This window comes from Podarcis filfolensis, assembly GCF_964270895.1.
Source record: "Podarcis filfolensis genome assembly, chromosome: 4".
Taxonomy (NCBI): Eukaryota; Metazoa; Chordata; class Lepidosauria; order Squamata; family Lacertidae; genus Podarcis; species Podarcis filfolensis.
In genome coordinates, this window is record NC_139607.1 from 92879168 (window position 1) to 92902388 (window position 23221).

Here is a 23221-nt window from a genome sequence, read left to right on the forward strand (position 1 = left end):
GTCATTTCTGAATATGGTGTGGAATGGAACATTTGCATTTTTCATGCAAAGCAGATGCTGTTCCACTGAGCCTACAATTCTCCCCTTAGAACATCTTGAAGGTCCCAGGCCACAGAGAGGTTAGGCTGGCCTCAACTAGAGCCAGGGCTTTTTCGGCTGTGGCTCCAATCTGGTGGAACGCTTTGTCACAAGAGACTAGGGCCCTGCGGGACTTGACATCTTTCCGCAGGGCCTGCAAGACAGAGCTGTTCCACCAGGCCTTTGGTCAGGGCACAGCCTGACTCCCTCCTTTGGCAATCTTCACAGAACTTTAGCCTAATGGTTGCCATCAATTTGAGTTGAATTAATTTTATAATGAAATGATTTTAGAATGTACTATTTTATTGTTGTTAGCCGCCCTGAGCCCAGCTTCGGCTGGGGAGGGCAGGATATAAATAATAATAATAATTATTATTATTATTAGAAACGACCGGGCATTGGTCATTGTTAAGAGGATCTCTTGGGATTTGAAATACGGTGGTACCTTAGGTTAAGTACTTAATTTGTTCCAGAGGTCCGTACTTACCCTGAAACTGTTCTTAACCTGAAGCACCACTTTAGCTAATGGGGCCTCCTGCTGCCGCCGCGCTGCCGGAGCCCAATTTCTGTTCTCATCCTGAAGCAAAGTTCTTAACCTGAAGCACTATTTCTGGGTTAGCGGAGTCTGTAACCTGAAGCGTATGTAACCTGAAGCGTATGTAACCTGAGGTACCACTGTAGGTACAAGAGACCAAGCATGGAGCCCAGTGTGGTGCAGCTTCAATGGCCAGCGGGTCCTCCTCTCTCAGGCTCAGGTGGAGCCAGCCACTGAAGGCACATCACACTCACCTCTGTGCTTGGCCTCTTCCACCCCATTGTCAGGTACCATGCTGTGGAGGGCTGCACTGAGGAGGAATAGTGGGAGCCACCCCCGCCCCCTGCTCCTGATCCAGATCCTGAATCTTCCTAGGAGCAGGAGGACAGTGCAGTGGAACCTCAACTTACGTACGGCTCTACTTACGTACGATTCCAGTTACGACCTTCAGTAGGTGCTTTGACTTATGAACTTTCCTCTAGATATGAACAGAGGCCTTGCCAGCAGCCTGGAGCTTGCCCAGCCAGCTGCGGGGCAGCGCTGGGGCCTCCGCTGCTGGGGAGAGGGCTCCCCATCCCACCCCCGAAGCTGTGGAAGAGGTGCCGCCTGCAAGAAACACAGCAGGGTGCACTGCAGCCCCAAACCCTGCTGAGGAACTCACCTGAGGAAGTCCAGAGAAGAACCTGGCCTGGCAAGAAAAAAAAAGTGACCCTGGCCGAAGTGAATCAGCTCTTTACTGACCCTTGCCCCAACCCCAGCTTGTAGCCAGGAAAGCCCACCCTCCCTTAGTGCACATAAGGGGAAGAAATGTTAATTTTTTTCATCTACAATACTGTCTTATTTATTTTATAGCATAGTACATTGATTATTGGGATGCGGGTGGCGCTTTGGGTTAAACCACAGAGCCTAGGGCTTGACGATCAGAAGGTCGGTGGTTTGAATCCCCGCAACAGCGTGAGCTCCCATTGCTTGGTCCCTGCTCCTGCCAACCTAGCAGTTCGAAAGCACCTCAAAGTGCAAGTAGATAAATAGGTACCGCTCCGGCGGGAAGGTAAACGGCATTTCCGTGTGCTGCTCTGGTTCGCCAGAAGCGGCTTAGTCATGCTGGCCACATGACCTGGAAGCTGTACGCCGGCTCCCTTGGCCAATAAAGCGAGATGAGCGCCGCAACCCCAGAGTCGGCCACGACTGGACCTAATGGTCAGGGGTCCCTTTACCTTTACCTTGACATTGATTATTGCCTTCATTTTATGGACCTATGGACTCGTTAGACAGTAAAATCCATGCTAAATTGCTGTTTTAGGGGGTGTTTTTAATCTCCTCTCACCCTCACCCTTTAGGTTTCTAAGAACACCAAGCCACTCTTGTTTACCGAGCAGAACTGGTGTGTGTGTGGGGGGGGTGTCCTTTGTTCTCAGACCTTGGGAGGCTTGTTTAACACAGGACCGTCCTTTGGGCTTCTCCTATCTCCTTGTGCTGAGGTTGCTTCTCCTGCGGGAGTGGGTGGCGCTGTGGTCTAAACCACTGAGCCTCTTGGGCTTGCCGATCAACCTTGCCAACCTAGCAGCTCGAAAGCATGCCAGTGCAAGTAGATAATTAGGTACTGCTGTGGCAGGAAGGTAAACAGCATTTCTGTGTGCTCTGGCACTCATCACGGTGTCCCGTTGTGCCAGAAGCAGTTTATTCATGCTGACCACATGACCTGGAAAGCTGTCTTTGGACAAACGTTGGCTCCCTCAGCCTGAAGCGAGATGAGCGCTGCATCCCATAGTCGCCTTTGACTGAACTTAACCATCCAGGGTTCCTTGACCTTTACCTTTTTTCCTTCCCCTTCTTTCTCCAAGGCTTGCTACTGTGCACAATTAACACAGAAACCCCAGCCAGTGTGGTGTAGTGGTTAAGAGCGGTGAACTTGTAATCTGGTGAACTGGGTTCGCTTCCCTGCTCCTCCACATGCAGCTGCTGGGTGACCTTGGGCTAGTCACACTTCTCTGAAGTCTCTCAGCCTCACTCACCTCACAGAGTGTTTGTTGTGGGGGAGGAAGGGAAAGGAGATTGTTAGCTGCTTTGAGATTCCTTCGGGTAGTGATAAAGTAGTGATAAAGCAGGATATCAAACCCAAACTCCTCCTCCTCCTCCTCCTCCTCCTCCTCTTCTTCTTCTCTTTCCATTCATACCACTCTTCTGTTCTGCAAGGACATATTTAGATTGTATATTTTTTGCTGATGCTGGGAAAGGGCAGGATCCAGAATACCAGAAATATTGTAAGCTAGGGACCTTAGAAAGCAAGGAGGCTGGAAAAAAAAGGGATTTTGAGCTTCATATAAAGTATATTTTTTGTTTGAGGTTTCCAGCTCGTATAAGAAGACAGACAGATTATGTTTCCAGGACATGCATAAGGCTTCTCCTTCTCACACAAACCCTTCAATATATACAGCTTTCAGATGATTTAGAGAATAGACTCACACTTTTCATTTGAGTTCATTGAAGGATTCAGCCTGGCTTAACCACTAAAGATAAGTTTCTAAGGCGTCTCCATAAGGAAGCCTTTGTTCCAGACCTACTTAAAAATAAAAGATATTTTCCTGACACCTGTAGTCTACACTCTCTCCAGTGCCTGGGACTGGTTGGGTTTTGTCCAGGAGTAATGATAACACTGACCCATTCTCAGGTGGTGGAAGAAACATCATCTCATCCTTCTGGAATGCCCATTAGTGCTCCAAAACGGCCTTGTTAAATCTTACAACAGATGCCACATTTGCTCATAATGATGTTGATGGTGCCTAGAAGGGATCTTTATTCCGTTATATTCCCTGACGTTCCCCTGGAAAAAAAAAGTTTCCAGTTAATGAGATCTTCTTTGGGTTTATTACACACAAGGCTGAAAGGATGAAAAGATCAAGGGTATTAATAAAGCTACTCCGCTTCTCCCGAGCACCCAGCCAGCAATTCACTTTTTTGTGATATAAAGGAAGGTGCTGCGGTTGCCTGTGATAGATGAAGCAAACAATGACTGTTTCCCAAATAGACCCAATTAAGCTTCTATACTAACAGTGATCTTGGTGCTCACAGGCTGATGGTCAAGGAGTCTGTTTGGAGGGGAAGCCATGGAAACCAGCAGTCCTGATCATCAGTAGAGACCAGTAAGCTTGCAAAAAGAGAAAAAGAAAAAGTCCACTAGCTTAGAGCATGTGATTTAGAGGGATTCTTGCAGTAGACAGAGTTAGCTTTAGGGAAGGACCTTTGATTGAAGAAGGTCCCATGTTCAATTGCTTGGTACAGCTGGGAGAGACTCCTGCCCGAAACCCTGGAGGGCCGCTGCAGGTCAGGGTAGACAATACTGATCAAGGCAGCAGCAAAATATGTGCATCACTCATCTATTCCCCAAGAGTTGCCTCTGAACTTGTTGGTGAAAGGGAGATAACACACCTGAGAAGGAAGGGAGCTCTACAACTTAAAGGCCACCACTCCAACGGCCTTTCCTGTTGATCTTCAGAATGGGAGTATGTGCTCCTTCAGATGAAAAGATAAAGGGACCCCTGACCATAGGTCCAGTTGCGGATGACTCTGGGGTTGCGGCGCTCGTCTCGCTTTACTGGCCGAGGGAGCCAGTGTACAGCTTCCGGGTCATGTGGCCAGCATGACTAAGCCGCTTCTGGCGAAACCAGAGCAGCACACAGAAACACCGTTTACCTTCCCACCAGAGCGGTACCTTTTTATCTACTTGCACTTTGGCATGCTTTGGAACTGCTAGGTTGGCAGGAGAAGGGACCGAGCAATGGGAGCTCACCCCGTCACAGGGATTCAAACCGCTGACCTTCTGATCGGCAAGCCCTAGGCTCTGTGGTTTAGACCACAGTGCCACCTGATATTTGGGCCTAAATTTTTTAGGGTTCTATACAGTGGTACCTTGGTTTTTGAACAGCTTAGTTCTCGAACAACTTGGAACCCAAATGCTGCAAACCCAGAAGTAAGTGTTCTGGTTTGCAAACTTTTTTTGGAAGCTAAACATGCGCCATTTTTAGCGTTATGCTTCCGATTTGAGTGCCACACTTCTGTTTTGTGTGCAACGCTTCCATTCAGAGTGCTACACTGAAGTCTGTCTGTTTATTTATTTATTTTGCTATTTATTTTGCATTTTTGTTTTTGTGGCTTTCTGTTCTGTTTTTTGTGACTGTGTGGAACCCAGTTCAGCTACTGACTGATTGATTGTGTGACTGCGGAAATGGATAAAAGCTGCAAAGCCAAGAGAACCATTAACAATAGAGGTAAATTGTTAAATTGCTGTTTTAGGGGTTGTTTTTAAAAGTCTGGAATGGATTAATCCATTTTGCATTACTTTCTATGGGAAAGCGCGCCTTGGTTTTGGAACGCTTTGGTTTTGGAATGGACTTCCAGAACAGATTAAGTTTGAGAACGAAGGTACCTCTGTATATCTTCTCAGGGGGACCCTGTAAGGTGCCCAGTTCCCATTCGCAAGCTTATTTTGACTCCATAGTCTGGAAAGCCACCCACCATTTGAATTTCCCACAGTGCCCTGGAGTGACTCTATGTCTGGTAATCTGGAGCAGTGTAGAAAACTCAAGGGTGAGACTGGCTCCTCGCACCCAGCCACCACTGCCAAATGAGCCCATGACCAACCAAGGGAGCACCTTGGACTACTGCAATGCGCTCTATGTGGGGCTACCTTTGAAGGTAATCCCGTGTAGATAGTTAGTTTAGATAGTTAGTTAATCTTCCCCACGTAGATTAGCTGAAGATAACTACAACTAATCCAGAATGTGGCAGCTAGACTGGTGACTGGGAGCAGCCGCCGAGACCATATAACACCAGTCTTGAAAGACCTACACTGGCTCACAGTATGTTTCTGAGCACAATTCAAAGTGTTGGTGCTGACCTTTAAAGCCCTAAACGGCCTCAGTCCAGTAGACCTGAAGGAGCGTCTCCACCCCCATCATTCTACCCGGACACTGAGGTCCAGCACCGAGGGCCTTCTGGCGGTTCCCTCACTGCGAGAAGCCAAGTTACAGGGAACCAGGCAGAGGGCCTTCTCGGTAGTGTCAAAGAGAACAACAACTACCAGACTTTTAGAAGACATCTGAAGGCAGCCCTGTTTAGGGAAGCTTTTAATGTTTGATGTATTACGGTATTTTAATATTTTGTTGGAAGCCACCCAGAGTGGCTAGGGAAGCCCAGCCAGATGGGTGGGTGGGGTATAAATAATAAATTATTATTATTATTAAGATGAAAAGAAGCATCAGTATTGATGAACGTGGCACAGGGGCCCGATGCATCTGGCTGTTAACCAGAAGGTTGGTGGTTTAAGCCCACCCAGAGATGGCTGTGGGCAGAATTCCTGCATTACAGGGGGTTGGACTAGATGACCCTTGGGGTCCCTTCCAGCTCTACAATTCTATGATTCTATGGACCCTAGATGAGTGTTTGGGCCCTTGCAGATGCCCATGGGCATCAATTGTTGGGGTCAGCATCCCAACAGAGGAGCACAAAGTCATCAGCCAGTCAGCTCACAAGTCACTTACACTTTCTCCAACATTTTTTTTAAAGTTTTCTTTTAGGTGTGGCTCCTAATCCACCATTCTTCACCAGCTGGCAACAACTGTCACAAATGCAAATTGGGGCTTTACTCCAGATTAGGCCTCCTCGTTATTCAGAGCCGGTAGGAGAAACACACATTTTCAAAAGAGCCTTGTTCATGAAAGAGACTCGGAAGGCGTAGCTGTCATATACAAATCTTGTAAAAATATGAGGGGAATTTAATGCCATTCTAATATCTTGGAAGGTAAATTATTAATGTTCCCTGGGAAAGAGGAAAAATGCCGTCTACTAGGTTAAACACACAACCTGTCTTGAATGACATTCAGGTACCCTTGCTTTGAAAGTTAAAGAGAAAGTAAAGTCAACAGTATCTTTAGAAAGTCAAGTGTGGAATGCTAAGGGAAACTCGGCAGCTGAATGAAAGATTCACCTCACTTATCATAATCTCTTCTTAGTGCAGTTGTAAGTTTTCAGTTTAGGACTCATCTGCCAAAGATCTCTTCTCTTGGAGAAGGTTCTGGGGTGTGTTTTAGAAGCAACCTTCTTCAACCTTGGGTCTAATGATATTGTTGGACTACAAATCCCATCATCCTGGATCACTGGCTACACTGGCTGGGGATGATGGGAGTTGTGGTCCAACAGCATTCACCAAGTCTGTTGGGTTTCTCCAATTCTTTCCATATACAGTTGTACCTTAGATCCCAAATGCTTTGAGAGTCAAACGTTTTGGCTTCCGAACGCCGCAAACCTGGAAGTGAGTGTTCCAGTTTGTGAACATTCTTTGGAACCTGAACATCTGGCACAGCTTCCATGGCTTCTGATTGGGTGTAGGAAGCTCCTGCAGCCAATCGGAAGCCATGCCTTGGCTGTTGAACATTTTTGGAAGTCGAACGGACTTCTGGAATGCATTCCGTTCGACGACCAAGGTACGACTGTACTTGAAAGTGCACCCTAGATTGTAAACACTGTGGATAATTAATTAATTTTTTTCCCATGGACAGCAGTCTAAGGTGAGACATGGAGATGAAGAGTCATAGGAGCAGCCAGCAATCAAAACCAAAGAGTAATTCAGAATCACAAAACAAATCAGGAGTCAGGATTAAGGAATAACTGAGAATATGAATCAAAAAGCAGAATGATGGAGAAGTTCTTCTACGTTGGTTTCACTTCGTAAAAACATGCCAGGCAATTCAGAACCACACAAATCCAGGGTAAACTTTGGATGAGGAGGGGAATTCTGGAACAGCCCTGTGTGATGTCTTTTTAGGAGAACAATACTGTTTTATAATATGGTACATAGTATGCCTCATATCCAGCAAGGAGTATAAAGGCTTTATCAAACAACAGTTTAGATCTCTAGGGTAAGGAATTCCTTCTCCTGCTCAGAAGCTATTCCCTTAATGCTTGCTTCCTACTGTTTATCAGTGTGGCCATCAGCCAAAGCAACTTGAACCATGATTTTGTCACATTTTATAAGTAAACCAGGGTCCAATCAATTATTGGACAAAGGCGATCCAAGGATAATATTGGGAAGATTCCAGAGGTTCATCTAGGCAGCTCTTCAGCCATATTCAAGTGTCCTACTCATGGCTGACAACCGCATGAGAGCAGGCAGTGGGGTCATGCTATGTAGTCTCTCCACCTATTGTCTACACATAGAATGCAGGTGTCTGAATGGAGGGGCAACACTGACAACCTGAACATCCAAATGTTGGTGTTCATGGTAGGTTCTTCTGTGCCTGGAAAGTTCTCTCTGGCCCGAGAAAACACAACAACAGTCATTTCCTAAGGCCTGATCTACACATTGGGTAGAATGAGGTGGAAATGAAAAGGTAGACTCCTGAAGTGGTTGTATGAATTGTACACAAGAACTTAAGAAAAAGCCTGCTGGATAAAGCCATTGAGACAAAGTGGCCAACCAGATGCTTGCGGGAAACTGTTAAGCAGAGCACAATAGCATTGTCCTCTCCTGAGGCTTCTAGCAACTGGTTTTCAGAAGCATTACTGCCTTCAACCATGGAGATAACTCATAGACATTATGGCTAGTAGGCATTGATAGCTGTACCATCCTTGAATTTGCCTGGTCCTCTTTTGAAGCCATCCACATTGGTATCCATCATTGCCTCCCATGGGAGCAAGACCCATAGTTTAACTGTGTGCTGCATGAAGACGTTCTTATATCTGTCCCGAATCTTCCAGCATTCTGTTTCATTGGATTTCCATAAGTTCCAGCGTTCCTGGAAAAGATTTGTCCTCTATCCACTTTCTCCATTCCATGATGATTTTATAACTGTCGATCACATCACCTCTTACTCTCCTTTTCTCAAATAGTAAAGGGTCCCCTGACAGATAAGTCCAGTCGCAGACAACTCTGGGGTTGTGGCGCTCATCTCACTCTATAGGCCGAGGGAGCTGGCATTTGTCCATAGACAGCTTCCAGGTCATGTAGCCAGAATGACTAAGCCGCTTCTGGCGAACCAGAGCAGTGCACGGAAACACCGTTTACCTTCCCGCCAGAGCGGTACCTATTTATCTACTTGCACTTTGACGTGCTTTCGAACTGCTAGGTTGGCAGGAGCAGGGACTGAGCAATGGGAGCTCACCCCGTCGCGGGGATTCGAACTGCTGATCTTCTGATCGGCAAGCCCTAGGCTCTGTGGTTTAGACCACAGCGCCACCCGCGTCCCGTAGTTTCTCAAACTACGAAGTCCCAAATTCTGCTCCTCATAGAGGAATAACTCCATGCCCTTGATTTCAGCTGATTTCCTCTGAACCTTTTCCAGTTTACCATATCATTTTTGAAGTGGGGCAACCAGAACAGTACAGAGTGTTCCAAATGGGTTTTTTTCCAGCCGGAAATGGGTTTTTTTTTTCCAGCCGGAACTCAGTTCCGGCACCTGCTAAGTGGGCACCACTGATGTTAGAAGAAAACAAGGGTGAGTTCATGGTGAGTTCCGGCACCTTTCCTCCCTAGAAAAATACCATAGATTTGTACCACTTCATAATGCACATGGGGAAAGATATTTTTAACGGCTCTCTTTTTGCTTGTTTGTTAAAAAACAATAAAAGAGACCAGCACAGCAGGTTGTGGAAGCTGACCTTTCCCCCTGCTGCATTCTGTATGCCTGCTTGCTTTGCTTCCAGGGAGCTTTTGCATGGTGAAATATTCAAAGTGGCACCCCCCGGCCTGCAGAACGAAATGGTACGGTCCACTCTACCACCTTAGGATTCTGTCGCATGATTCCGCTGAGCATTTCAAGCAGTCCCCAGTCTGACATCCAAGCATAATCAGCTCAAGCCACAGATGGGGATAATGAGGACAATGATTAGGATGGCACTGTTGAAAGTGCATGGACGGAGATTCTCTGGAGAGTGAAACTTCATTCCAAGAACTGTCGGTATGACACTGTGTGTGTGTGTGTGGGGGGGGGGAGTACTGACATGGCCTAAAATATTAATGGGATCATTAAAACCCACCATTCTGTGTTATTTAATAATATCCTTCTAATCCCATAACCAGTTCAATGAGACAATCCATCACGCTCTGTACTAGGGGGATGGTGGAGAAGACACAGAAACCAGTAGTGGCCATTCTATGGAGGGTAGGTATACCAAATGACTCTTATGGAATTTGGACCTCCCCCCTTATCCATACCAGATGGTAAGGACTAACAACAGGGGAAACTCGCCACAAGAGTCTGGCAGCAGGGGTGAAAAGGTAGCCACGCCCCACTCCAAGGATGCTCCCTTTGACTCCAGAGGGCCCGACAGCTATAGAAGGGGCTGCTGATCATCTCTTTCATCTCATCGTCTGGTGAGAGGAACACTGGATGGAATGGAGCAATGGCTGCCTGCATGAGAGGCTAGTCCAGTGAGTCATAGCTGCAATGCTAGCTTCCTAGCAGCTGTTGTTAGGATATAGTTCCATTCCACCTTTAGTACTGGCATGTGGAGTTGCTGTATGTCACATGTCTGTTTACTTCCAGCACAGTCTGCTGGGAACTTCTGTTGTATATAGCTTTTGCCTATGCTGTTTGCTTGGACACGAAGGGAAACAGACATGTTTTTCCTTTGTCCTGCTGCTGAATAAATGCTTGTAAATATGCGTACATATGCCTCTGTCCACTACTTCTGTTGCAAAGAGTTCTTATCTCTGCTGGCTTGCGTGCTAAGCTTCTGAAGGCTTCTGAGGCTTGAGTCGCAGTCTTGATGCTGTTCTGAGAACCGGAGTTTGCTCGGCTGCTGGCCGGTGGGCTGGAGCCAGCTGGGGGACTGCCAATTGCCCACCGTCTCCCCGGACGCATCCCAACACCTGTGTCACGGCGACTTATCGTGAAGGAGAGGAGGAGGAGAGAGGTGTTAGGGAGGTTGGTGCAGCATGAGCACAACAATGGGGGTACCATATTTGTTCTGCAGGTGCCCCCACATTGTATCAGTCTCCCTGTGGCTTCTCCCTTCCATGTTAGCAGCAGCGACACACCTGATGGGAACCTAGCATTGCAGCTCTGCCCTCCACCACCACTCAAAGCAAGGTGATTCTGTCTCTCTTAGGTTCTCTTTAGCCCAATGAGTTCCTTGGGGCAGCTGGGTTTTTTAAATAATAATAATAATAATAATAATAATAATAATAATAATAATAATAATTTATTTATACCCCGCCCATCTGGGCGGCTTCCAAAAATATATATTAAATACTGTCATACATCAAACATTAAAAGCTTCCCTAAACAGGGCTGCCTTCAGATGTCTTCTAAAAGTCTGGTAGTTGTTCTTCTCTTTGACATCTGTTGGGAGGGCGTTCCACAGGGCTGGCACCACCTGGGAAATGGGTGGTTGTTCCTGATGCCTTGTGATGGGGACAGGGCCTATTTCCTGATACCGTGGGGGGTTTCTTTGGTGTGTGTGTGTGTGTGTGTGTGTGTGTGTGTGTGTGTGTGTGTTTGTGTGTATGTAGGAGGGTCAGTCTGTTTGATTCCTTAAGTCCCTTCCAATTCTTGGGGTCCTATACCCCATGAGGGTTATAATCTAAGACAGGAGAATTCTGAACTAGTTGGACAAATTTCTTTGTAAGAAACATCAGGAAGAACTTTCTGACTGTAAGAGATGTTCAACAGTGGAATGGGAGGTTGTGGATTGGGAGGTTGTGGACTTCCCTTCAATATGAAGCCTCTGGGTTGGATAGCCCTGGTATAAATTAAATTCCAGGACCCTGGCCTTTTAAGAACCCTACTGGATCAAGTCAAATGCCCATCCAACGCAGCTTCCTGTTCTCACAGTGGCCTACTCATGGGAAAACCCCAGACACAAGTCATGTGCAACAGCTCTCTCCCCACTTGTGATTCCCAGCAACTGTTATCCAATGTTTTCATTGGTGAACATAGCTATAATAATAATAATTAATAATAATAATAATAATAATAATAATAATAATAATAATAAAAATAAAAATTTTTTATTTATATCCCGCCCTCCCCAGCCGAAGCCAGGCTCAGGGTGGCTAACAACAATAAAATAATACAACATTCTAAAATCATTTCATTCTAAAATTAATTCAAATCAAATTGATGACAACCAATGGGCTAGAGTTCAGTGAAGATTGCCAATGGAGGGAGTCAGGCTGTGCCCTGGCCAAAGGCTTGGCGGAACAGCTCTGTCTTGCAGGCCCTGTGGAAAGATGTCAAGTCCTGCAGGGCCCTAGTCTCCTGTGGCAGAGCGTTCCACCAGTTCGGAGCCACAGCCGAAAAAGCCCTGGCTCTGGTTGAGGCCAGCCTAACCTCTCTGTGGCCTGGGACCTCCCAGATGTTTTTGTTTGAAGATCTTAAGTTCCTCTGTGGGATATACCAGGAGAGGTGGTCCCTTAGGCACGAGGGTAACTATTGGTACCCTTCTGTGCCATGAAAGTGTCTAATCCCTCTTTGAAGTCTTCCAGCTTGGTGGCCATGATGACCATCATTGTGTCTCTTGTGGCAGTGAATGCCATAAATTAGTGAGCAGAATGCTATCTGTTGCACTTCCGTCTCAAGTTTCAGGAACAGAGAGAGGGTTGGAAAATGCCCAGAACAGTTCTGGATTTGATCAACATTGTCAGGGGAAAGAGAAGAGAAAAAGCAGAGAGAGAAAAGTGTAGCCCAGATCATTTCCTTTCCAGTCATGGTTGAAGATTTAGTTGCTGTTTCACTGCAGGCAAGCGAGTCAGCTTCCCTCGAGATTTCCCAGCCAGGACAAACAATGTGTTGTAGTGCCTCTCAGTTATTGCCCTGGTAGATTTCAAGGAATCTTCTTCTATAAAGCTAAGAGGCTGTTTCCTCCCTGCCATTGTTCAGACCAACTGAGCTAGATCAGCGGTGAGCACTGTGGGGATTCACTCCAAGAAGGAAAGGCTTGATGAATAAGAAATGCCACAACCCCAGCAAGGGGGGTGGGGGGGAAGAGAACCCAACCCTGAAACTTTCCCCTCTCTGACAGGTGTCTGTAACAATAAAGGAGGTGGAATCTGCTTGTACGAAACCTCTCTCTCTTTCTTGACTGATCAAGTCCTTGGTGATCTATCGCGGGAAGGTCAATAGGGTGTAATTAGCAGCGGGATTAAAAAGAGAGGCTGCGCTCCAGGAGCCTGCTTCTCCTTGCTGTGGCTTTTTCGGCATGCATCTCACATCTCTCTGCTCGTGGCTGGCTGATGAGCGTGCGCTGCTACTGCCGGCACACACATACTTCGCCGCTTTCCCAGAGAGTGGAGCATTAGCAACTGCAGTTGGGAAAAGGACTCCAGCCTCCCTGGCTTGAGGGCGAGAAGCCACTGTCTGATCCTGCTGGGAGGAAGGAGACGGCAAGCACCCTGGAGGCAAGTTTCAAAAGGACCTCTCCGCGCCTCCTGTCAATAGCAGAAAAAGTGCCACTGATGCCGAGCGCACTTGCAGCAGCATTCCAGGCACATCAAGGGCATACGCCGGCATAGAACATTGGCTGCCTTGATAGGTGGGGGAAGTCCACGGCTCAAGGTATGTTTGCCATCCTCTTTGCCTGTAATTCTCTTGTCAAATGCCTGTGGCTGCCTGCTTCTCAGTAGTGGGGAGCGATCTCGCTGTGCACAACTCCCTGTCGCAAGCTGTTGGATTTAGCAAGTCACCGCGGTAGGAAGGAATTGCCAAGGGTCTCCCCCTGAGTAGCCACAGACCCTGATGCTAAACGACTGGACTGAGCGACCGGTGTGTTGACATTCAGCACAAACTGATGGTTCGGTCTGTGCACCAGGGCAAGCTAACCACTGGGTTGAAAATCATACTTTGAAAGCAAAGCATTTTCCAATTGACTGCTTAGATGTAGCTGTGTACAAGGGTTTTATCAGCTGGTTCATTTGTTTTTTGTTTCAAACCCTTCCCATGCACTGGGGTTGTTACACCTTGCAGCAAGATCTGGCTGTCATCAGCAGACTTTTCAATTAACTTTGATCTTGTTAAGAGCTTGCAACATGCTTTGCTGTTTCTAACAGGGAGGGGGAGTGGTGAGAGCAGTTAATCTTAGGTGGTGCCTGCTTTTAAGAATCACAAGTCAGGATGCGAAAAAGTTTTCAGGCAAAGCTTTGAGAGGGTGGACTTTCTGTAAAATGCAACCAATAAGAAGTCATCAAAGGCTTAGCATTCATGTGGCCCCCTTGAAGGCTATGGCGGGGGGGGGGGGGGAGGCAACTCGAGCAATGTGCTATCAAAGGCAGTGAAGTTGCTTTGATGTGGCTCTTTCCAAAACACAGGTGGTTTCAGGGATGCTACTGGACACAGGGCAGAGTATCCAATCAGTGTGAAGTAATTGTTGGCTTATGCTGCTGTGGTCCCATTAAAGTGAGTACTCAAGGAATCATGCTCTTGCAATGTTTAAGAAAACTCCACTGAATTCAGTAGGACGACTTCTGCCCTCCCCCAAAGTTAGGCTTGTGTTATACAACCAGAACTATTAAGTGCCAAAGTAGCACCTGATTGTACCACTTTAGATGGTGGTGGGGCAGCAAAGTATGTCTGAATGCTCTCCCACAGAATACAAACTAGAAAAATGTCATGTCATGGAGAAAGAGCGACTGGGCTTGAGGTTTTCTGACTCTAGCTTGATATGGTATGTGATCCCAGAAAAAATATTGGTCATGTGACTTTGCTGATTATATACGGTGTCTTTAGATATGTCTTGCTGGTAGTGAGAATTCAGTCCACAGTGGAGTGCACTTAAGATATTAACCTCAGTGTTCTTGAGTACACTGAAGTTTGTTGGATTAGGCGTGCTAAATTTTCCAAAAGTGCATGAGTTTGCAGTGTGGATTTCTCTGTCGCTTCAACTTTTTGCAAATAACTCGAGACACTTGTTGATTCGCGCTACGATTCTTTGAAATGCTACCGGCAAGTTGAAGTAATCCTGGTTAGCAAGTCAAAGGGAACTTTTACAGTGTCCTGAGTGGGGAAATATCACCTAATCTTTCCAAATGGTTTATGCTGAAATAGTGTCTCCAACACCAGTGAGGCTACTTTATATTGGCTTTATATTATATAAAGCTACACTTTTGTTGAAGGAATATTGGTTTTGCTTCAGAATTCCCAAAATTGCTGATGCACACTGCAGCCTTTCCTGGACTTAACCACCAACACTGTTTATTATGTAAGGTGTTGTTTTTCCCCTCCCCATAGGAAGGAGGCAGTTGACTTGGGAAAGTTTCCTCTGTAACAATCATTTGTTGGGGGTATACTGTTAATTGATTACCTTAACTGATCCCTATTGCTGGTCTACAACTTCCATCATACAAAACTGCTGACCGAGCTGATGTGAGTTGGCGTGCAACAACATCTGGATGGCAACTGATATAATTGTCTTAGTGTACAAAGTAGGCTGGTCAATGATGGCATCCTGGGACATTGCTGATATCTTTGGGGAAAGGGATAGTGCTTATGCAACCCCTTTCTTCAGTTTGTATAGATGAACGGATATTGTAAGAACCAGGACACAACTCTCTCCTTGCATGAATGCTGCTTTGCCTTCGCCTGGGCTTTTAAATATGTATATATAGTTTATACAATAATTCTATTTGTATTTTATCACCTATTGTTCCTATTCATATTTAGCACTTAGTGCAGAAAGGCCAGATCTAAATCTGAGTCAATTGATTAAGGCATCATATTACAAGCTACTTTATTCCCATTCCATACTGGGTTGATGTTGTCATGGAACTATCCACCATGACTCCACACTGTCTTTCCTGGTTAGTCTCCAACAGTTCAGATCTCATTAGTATACATATGGAGTTAAGGGCTTGGTTACATCATTTACACTGACACCCATTTGCCATTTTATTTTGCCCATAAGCAGAGTTTGGAGACATCTTCTGGATGATCTTTGCAGTCTAGTTGGGTTTTCACTACTCTGAGTGATTTGGCATCATCTGCAAGCTTGACCACTTCACTGCTCACCAGTAATTCCAGATTATTTGGAATGATCCGACAGGTCCCAGTACAGATCTTTGGGTGATTTACTGACTCCCAAACAAGAACTGTCCTTGTAGGCCTACAGTTTCCTCTTTTCCAGGCTAAACATACCCAGCTCCTTCAACCATTCCTCATAAGACTTGGTTTCCAGAGCCTTGATCATTTTTGTCGCGTTCCTCTGCACACACAGTATTCCCGGTGTGGTCTGACCAAGGCTGAATAGGGTGAAACTATTACTTCACTTGATCTAGACAGTATACTTCTGTTGATGCAGCTTAGGATAGCTCATTACTGTCCATACTGACTGGCAGTGACTCTAGGATTTAAGATTGGAGTCTGTCCCAGTTTAACTCAAGATGATGGGGATTGAACCTGGAACCTTGTACATGCAAAACAGATGCTCTTCCACAGAGCTATAGTCCCTTCTCCATCCTCTTTCTTGACATTGCTATCTCAGCTGGGGACCTGTCCTTTTACTTTGTCAAAAGCTTTTTCAAAGCCCAAGAATACTGAGTGGTATCCAACTAATACATCCCATTAGTGCAAGGATTTCTCCTTTTTAGAAGACATCTAAAGGCAGCCCTGTTTAGGGAAGTTTTTAATGTTTGGTGTTTTATTGTGGTTTTAATATTCTGTTGGGAGCAGCCCAGAGTGGCTGGGGAAGCCCAGCCAGGTGGATGGGGTATAAATTAGTATTAGTATTAGTATTAGTATTATGCAATGGAACTTCCCTATTCTTCTGCCCCCACATGTGCCCCCTGCCCTTCCTAAATCAGTTCCTGAGTGTTCAGAGAAACTCTAGAATGGATTTAAGGGGTACATGGGGGAGGAGAGGCAGCAAGTCCCATTGTGCAAGCAGAAATCTTTCTTCTGATCGGATGCATTACCTAGTAGTACTTTGGGTACAAACTACAGGCTCAGATTTAGCTTTCTCTGACTGCTAGCATAAGGACTGTTGCACTAGCATAAGTGTAAGAATAACATTTGCACGATATGAAATCCCATGAAACAACTATATTAGCAGATGCTTGTTGTGTAACTGGTTGTGCAACAGGAAGCGCTGGGGCTACTGCAATCTGTTGCACAACCGGGCACAAGAACCATGCTGGCATCCTGCCCTTCTCTTGCACAAGCTATTCTGCTAGCTCAACAAGTGCACCACTAACAGACTTGTAACTTAGAGCAACGTTGAATTTCTCCCATAATGTATGTCAGACCACATTTATTGACGTGTTTATTGGCACATTCAGGGAAGTCTAAAAGGCTGCTGAAGCAGGGCTTCCCGTTGCAGAAGCCATGCTAATCCTTCCCCAGGAAGGCTTGTTCTTCGGTACACTTAATAATCCTCTCTTTAATAATGTTTCCTACCAAATTACCTGCAACAGATGTTAGGCTGAGTATTACATTAATGGTAGTAGTGCTACATGGACACATCTTGTCAGAAAAATTGAGAGGTTGGGAGGAAAGAAAAGCATTGCAAAATCCAAACAGGTGCACCGTTTCTAGACAGCCCCTATTTATAGACTGCATCAGATTTTTTCCAAAATAGCTGAAGATTAAAAATAATCAGTAGCAGTGGCATTTTGGGTACCCATCACGCTAATGAGTGATATATATATATGGCTTTTTTCTTATAAAAAAAGGAACAGCATGATACATACCAGCAGTAAAGTTGAAAATTAGGTTCCAGATGGCAAGTCTTTATATAGCAACACACTGGATTAAGTTTAGGGCTCTCCTGCCTGCTGTTCTTTAGCTTTAATTTTTCTTTGTTCTGAGTTGTTTTGGGATATATTTTATATATATATATACCCTCTCTTCCATATCACCCCAGTAATTCCATGACAATGTAGAGATTAGAATAGTTTGTCTGCTTTAGCAGAAGCTTTGATTGCTCTCCCATTATCCTCCGCATTCCAACTGATAAGCCAAGGCAAGTGGTGAGAATTCAAAGGGCATTCATGTCCCCATGGCTCTTGGACATTGTCCGAAAACAAGATGCTTGGTCATGAAAGGTTAACTTCTCATTTTGCACCCTTGAATCCATGGGTGTGTGTGTGTGTGTGTGTGTGTGTGTGTGTGTGTGTGTTGTGGATTGGCTTTGATTACAGGAGCAGTTTCAAAATGTAGCAGCTGGGAACTTTATTGCTAAGAGCAAACTTATATATTCCAAAAGAGATTTGAACTCTCCAAACAAATATATCAATGTCATCAACTCTGGTTGGTTATTTTCAACAAGGGATTTGTAAGCTAGTGTGGCATAGTGGTTAGAGTGTTAAGAATAGTACTAGGGATATCCAGGTTCTATAAAAAAAATCAATGATGCAGTGCCAGGGTGGGGACAGTGGAAATATCCACACACCCGCAATTGAAAGGTTATACACCTAGTTTACACACATACGTACACACACACACACACACACACGTCTTTTGAGAGTGAGTTGTGTAGATATGCGTGCATGGCAAAGTGGCTGTGTGATCACTTTGGTATGGTTCAACCTATCCCACAACCACCAATTCTCTTCAGCTTTCCTGTGTACCTGTCTTTGAACCATTGACTTCCTGGTGTGTACATGCTAGCGGTGTGCCTTGACTATGAGATTTTGTTTGAACTTCAGTTTAGCACATTGGAAAACAGCCTGCTTCAGTTCCTAGGCACTTTGTTGGCTGTCCAAGTCTACTTAGCCCTCCCCCTTCATCTATTTGGAAACAACAAAGAAAAAAAGGTGATAACCTCTCTCTTTTTATAAGAGTGAATAAAATTCACAGACATACTAGCTCTTCCAGAATGTATAAAGCATTTGTTTGGGGATTATGTGCTGGTTACTTCTAAAGTGACCCCCCCAAGAGAGAAAAGAAAAGTCCTTAACTGTTTTATTTTGGGGGCAGAATTGGATTAAATTTGCAGGTTAGGTTCTCCTTCTGAGGGGTTGAATCCTGTCAATTTTCAGAAGAATAGCAGAAATGCTTTTCCTGCAAGGGCAACTTTTGAGCTTTTTGATTTGAGAAAAAAGGGGATTCCTCAATATTTCATAGTGTGTTGTGGGCATTTGGTATGAGAATTACAAAAATTAGAGAGATTCCCAGTATAAGAAACTGGGCTATGAGTCTTAACATTTTGCTTCGCTTAAACAGTCAATTTCTATTACGCCATCATTTGCTGCATGCTTATACTCTTTAAGCTAGGATTGCCAGCTGACCATGAAAAGCCTCCCCTGTGAATTGCTCTAATGCCTTTAACTGCAGTTTGATATTTCTCAACATTTCTATCATTAAGCTCTCCCCAAAGTTTCATGCAGTACCTCAATGAACCATTGGAGTTTGGACACTAATTTATTCTGGTTTTTATGGTCTTATTTCTGCTGCACTCTGTCCTACATTATTGCCTGGGAGGTGTTCTGTCTGTCTTCTACTTTCTTTGGTGATCACTCATAGTTGAGTAAGATTGTCTTCCATAAGCAGGGTTTTAACAATGAGTCTGTAAGTGAATGTGGAGGCCAATTCTGGATCCACACATCCTTCCACAATGGGGACATTGGTTTCTGGGTGAGAGTTGATCCCGGTGTGGATTTGCCAAGCGTGCCAAGTGTACCTCTTAGCACATTTCTCCTTTTCATCCTGAGTTCAAATGTCTTCAAAGCCCATGACACCTTTGGTAAAGGCTGTTCTCCAGTCGGAGCGCTCACAGGCCAGTGTTTCCCAATTGTTGGTGTTTATACTACATAATTTAAAATTTGCCTTGAGACAGTCTTTAAACCTCTTTTGTTGACCACCAGCATTACGCTTTCCATTATTAAGTTCGGAATAGAGTAGTTGCTTTGGAAGACAATCATCAGGCATCCGCACAACATGACCAGTCCAAGAAAGTTGATGTTAAAGTGTCATTATTTTGACACTGGTGATCTTTGCTTCTTCCAGTACACTGGAAATAGTTTGCCTGTCTTCCCAAGTGATGTGTAATTTTTTTCGGAGACACCATTGATGGAATCTTTCGAAGAGTTGGAGATGGCGTTCATAAGTGGTCCATGTTTCACAAGCATACAATAAGGTTGATAGTACAATAGCTTTGTAAACAGGCATTTTGGTTTCCCTGTGAATGTCCCAGTCCTCAAACACTCTGCACTTCAATCGGGAGAAAGCTGCACTCGCAGAGCTCAGGAGATGCTGGATTTCGGCATCAATGTTGGCCCTTGTCGAAAGACAACTGCCCTCTGGCCAACAGGTTAGCCTCATTTTTGTTGTAAACTCTCTCTCTCTCTCTCCAGCGTTCTTACTTACTTAACAAAGCAGTCCTGAGTGAATGAACTCGGCTGCCCCATTTCAGGAAAATGCACTATAACTTTTGTATATTACAAGAGACCTTATTCAAAGGCTTAATTCTGTGTTCTCCCAACATGTTCTCTCCACTAGCTGCTGCCATCCTGATGTCACACTATCCCTGCAAAAATTTCCCTGTGATCTGGAACACTGATAATTTAGGGCTGCATGCTGCATGGAATCTTTTACAGGTACAGTTGTTTGTGGAAAGGCTCCATCCTTACAGATGCCCATGCTTCATGTATGGATGCCAGCAGATGTAACCAGTCAGGGCAGCCCGATTCATGTGTTGGGAGAGCCCATAAATACAAACCTCTGACTGTGCTAGGTGAGCTAAGGGTGTTGTTGATAAAATGATTTTCAAATGGTCTATACTTTGTCAGGATGGGATACAACAATTTACTTGGCAATGTCTCAAAGTTGAACAAAAAAATGTATAATTCTTATGAAACCTTAAAGTATTCGGAACGATTCAACAGAAGATGCTAAGCAAGTTCATTTCTGGGACATTAGATGGAAGTGGCAGATGGTACCCAAACAAAGACACAGTTGCCTTGGCAGGCATCCTAAGTAACATGACTAGTCAGAACTACTGGGAAGTTATCATTTGTGTGGAGTAAAGCTGTTGGTGAAAAGTATGCATTTGGCATAATCTGTCTTTCTAGAGTCATAATGGGCTTGTTTGTCAGAATGGAACAGGTAAGTAGGGATGGAATGTAAGCCCTGGTGATGGCAAAGGCTGATTCTCTCTTGCCAGATATGGACTGATCAACCTTATAGCTCCTCTCTAGCCCAAATTATCAAAACTGGAAACACAGGAACATAATTTGTAACAAATATAACAATTTCCCCAAACTTTGGTCTCATGATTATTCTTTGAGAGCATTGGGGTTTCAAACTGTGTGAAAATTCACAATTTAATGTCATTGAAATATGCATTCTAAAGCATTTTCTCATCAAACGAACCTTTCAAAATGCATTTCCTCTCCATACATGCATGTTTAAATGTACTTCGGTTTGCTTTTCCTATCTGAGAACTGTGTCACAACATTCTGCAAGTGTGAAAACGAGTTGATAACATTCTGCTCTGCGTGTTAGTTCAAGAGGGTCCATCCATATCTGAATTCATGTGAGAATTCACTGTTGCCCTCAAGAGACCCCCAAATGCAGGATGTACCTGAAAAATATCACACGGGACAAGGCCTGGTCTAATGATCTGGGTTGGGTTAAGGATAAAGCCCCAAACAACAAGGAACCCCAACTTACATGAGTCTTGAAGGGTTTCTACTGATTTTGGAAAAGTGACTAAGTCTCGCCACACATGCATGGAAAGCTCTATCCATGGAGGCCTCTGCTCATGTGCAAAGAGACTTGCAGCAAGTTAGCTTTGTATATCAGGCTGAGATTTGCCTGAAGTGGAACCTGCAAATTGGGTTCAAATTTCAGTTACTGTGAGATTTGAGATCATTGATGTGAAGGGTGCTTGTTGGCTGCTTTTAAAGGGTTGGCCTGAAGAGGGCTCTCCTCTCTTGCAATCAATGTCCCGGGTAGGTCTATGAACTGGATGTTTGACTGAAGACACACACTTTGGAAACCTGTGTTCTCCGCCCCCAATCTATTTCAACTGGCTTCAAGGAATCCGCACAGCTAAGACATGGAGATTTGTGCTATTGAACACCGATTTATCTCCACGCGTGGCAGACATGGAAATATTTTCCTAAGAAGCATATCTAACATACCCTGACCCCATTAAACAGGAATAGTCCCTACCCTCTAGATCAGCTGAAGGCCTATTTTGATAAATAGGGATGGAGGAGAAAATTGTTCAGTCCATTTTGCTGTGGATTACCCAATGTGCCATTCCTGAATTTGCTTGAAGATCAAAATGCAGCTCCTAGCTGGATCACACACTTCTCTAGAGTTTGCGATGCAGTTTAGGTGCGCAAAAATCAGAGCTGCACAAAGATCCCCACCCTGCTTTTCGGCATGGCTCCAGTCTGGGGGGGGGGGTCCCCAATCAGCACAACCTGCCCTTGTCCAACTCAGGGACCTCCCTGCCCCATCTCAGATCCAGTCCCAAATTAGTTAGGGGTCAGGGCTAAACTTTAATTATGGTGGCCGGGGGGGACAGACGGACCCTGATTAAACACATGTCCAGGAGGGGGTGGGGGATGGAGAATGGGGATGGGCTTCAATTATTTTGGGTGCACTTCACAAGCTGCATGTGAGCATCCTAAATTCTGCAGAATTGATGCCTCTGCTTAACAGCTGTTGACTGGAGGCAGCAATCCTGGGTGTCAGGGTGTCAGGCAGGAAGGAATATCAGGCAGCACCCTACCTTTGCCTGGAAAGATATAGCCATTGTTGAGTTAGGTCTCAGCCTTCTCAAGGGTTTCCCCACCTGATGCTCTACTCTCTGACAGCCCCTGATCACTAGGAGCTATCCAACCCGACCTATAGTGATCCATGACTGTCTCGCCTCAATTGATGCCCCAATCTCTCCGAATAGGGAAGGTGAGAGCAATAAAGAAGCATTCTTAAATGCCCACCAAACCCAGAAAATAAGAAACTCCAGAGAAATAAACTCCTTTTATTAAAGCTGCTTTCTAAAAAAGCGGCAGCTTCCTACAATCCTTTCAATCTTCTGTTCCCCTCTTCTGTCTGTCAAAATAATAATAGGAAGGCACAGTTTCAATGGAACATCTTTGAAGCGCATTTGGAAAACTGCAAAGCCTGGTTTTGAACGTTTATAGTGTGTCCACCTGCTGTTGTGGCTTGAACATTTGTCTGCAGCAACCAATTCAATTGTCCAATGGCAGATGGGTGGGAGATTCTATATTTAAGAGAGCAAAAGGAAAAGGGCCAGATTTCCAGTAGTGCTAGATATTAAAGAGCAAAGGAACCTTTTGTTGCTAATGTGCATTAGGAACCTTGTTAATACCACCATGTACCAGGTAACTATGAGAAGGGCTTGCGACAACATCCAGCTGGCCACAACAGAATGTTGAACCTGAGTTCAGCAAGACTTTGATGCACAGTAAAGCTATCACATGACCAATTCAACCGTTGACAAGGATCCCAAGCTCTTTTTTGTCAACTTCCATTTCACTGCCTGAAAAGAGTTCTCCTTTAATATAGAATCAAAAGAAACTTGCGCTCAACATTCAGCTGAAACAAAGAGGTGTATATGAGATTTTGATCAATGGGTGAGGCAGCTCACAGGGCTTGGAATGCCCATGGACTGTGTGAACCACCATAATGGGTTTCCCCTCAACTG

General features: G+C 45.0%; 1 long non-coding RNA gene across 1 annotated transcript in view; it reads left to right on the plus strand.

Moving 5' to 3' along the window:
* LOC310761001 overlaps positions 1–7246 on the plus strand; it is a 50689-nt gene extending 43443 nt beyond the window's left edge. The window contains exon 5 of the long non-coding RNA XR_014547169.1: positions 7171–7246. This is a non-coding gene — a long non-coding RNA (uncharacterized lncRNA). The remainder of the gene's footprint in view (positions 1–7170) is intronic.
* The last annotated feature ends 15975 nt before the right edge of the window (positions 7247–23221 follow it).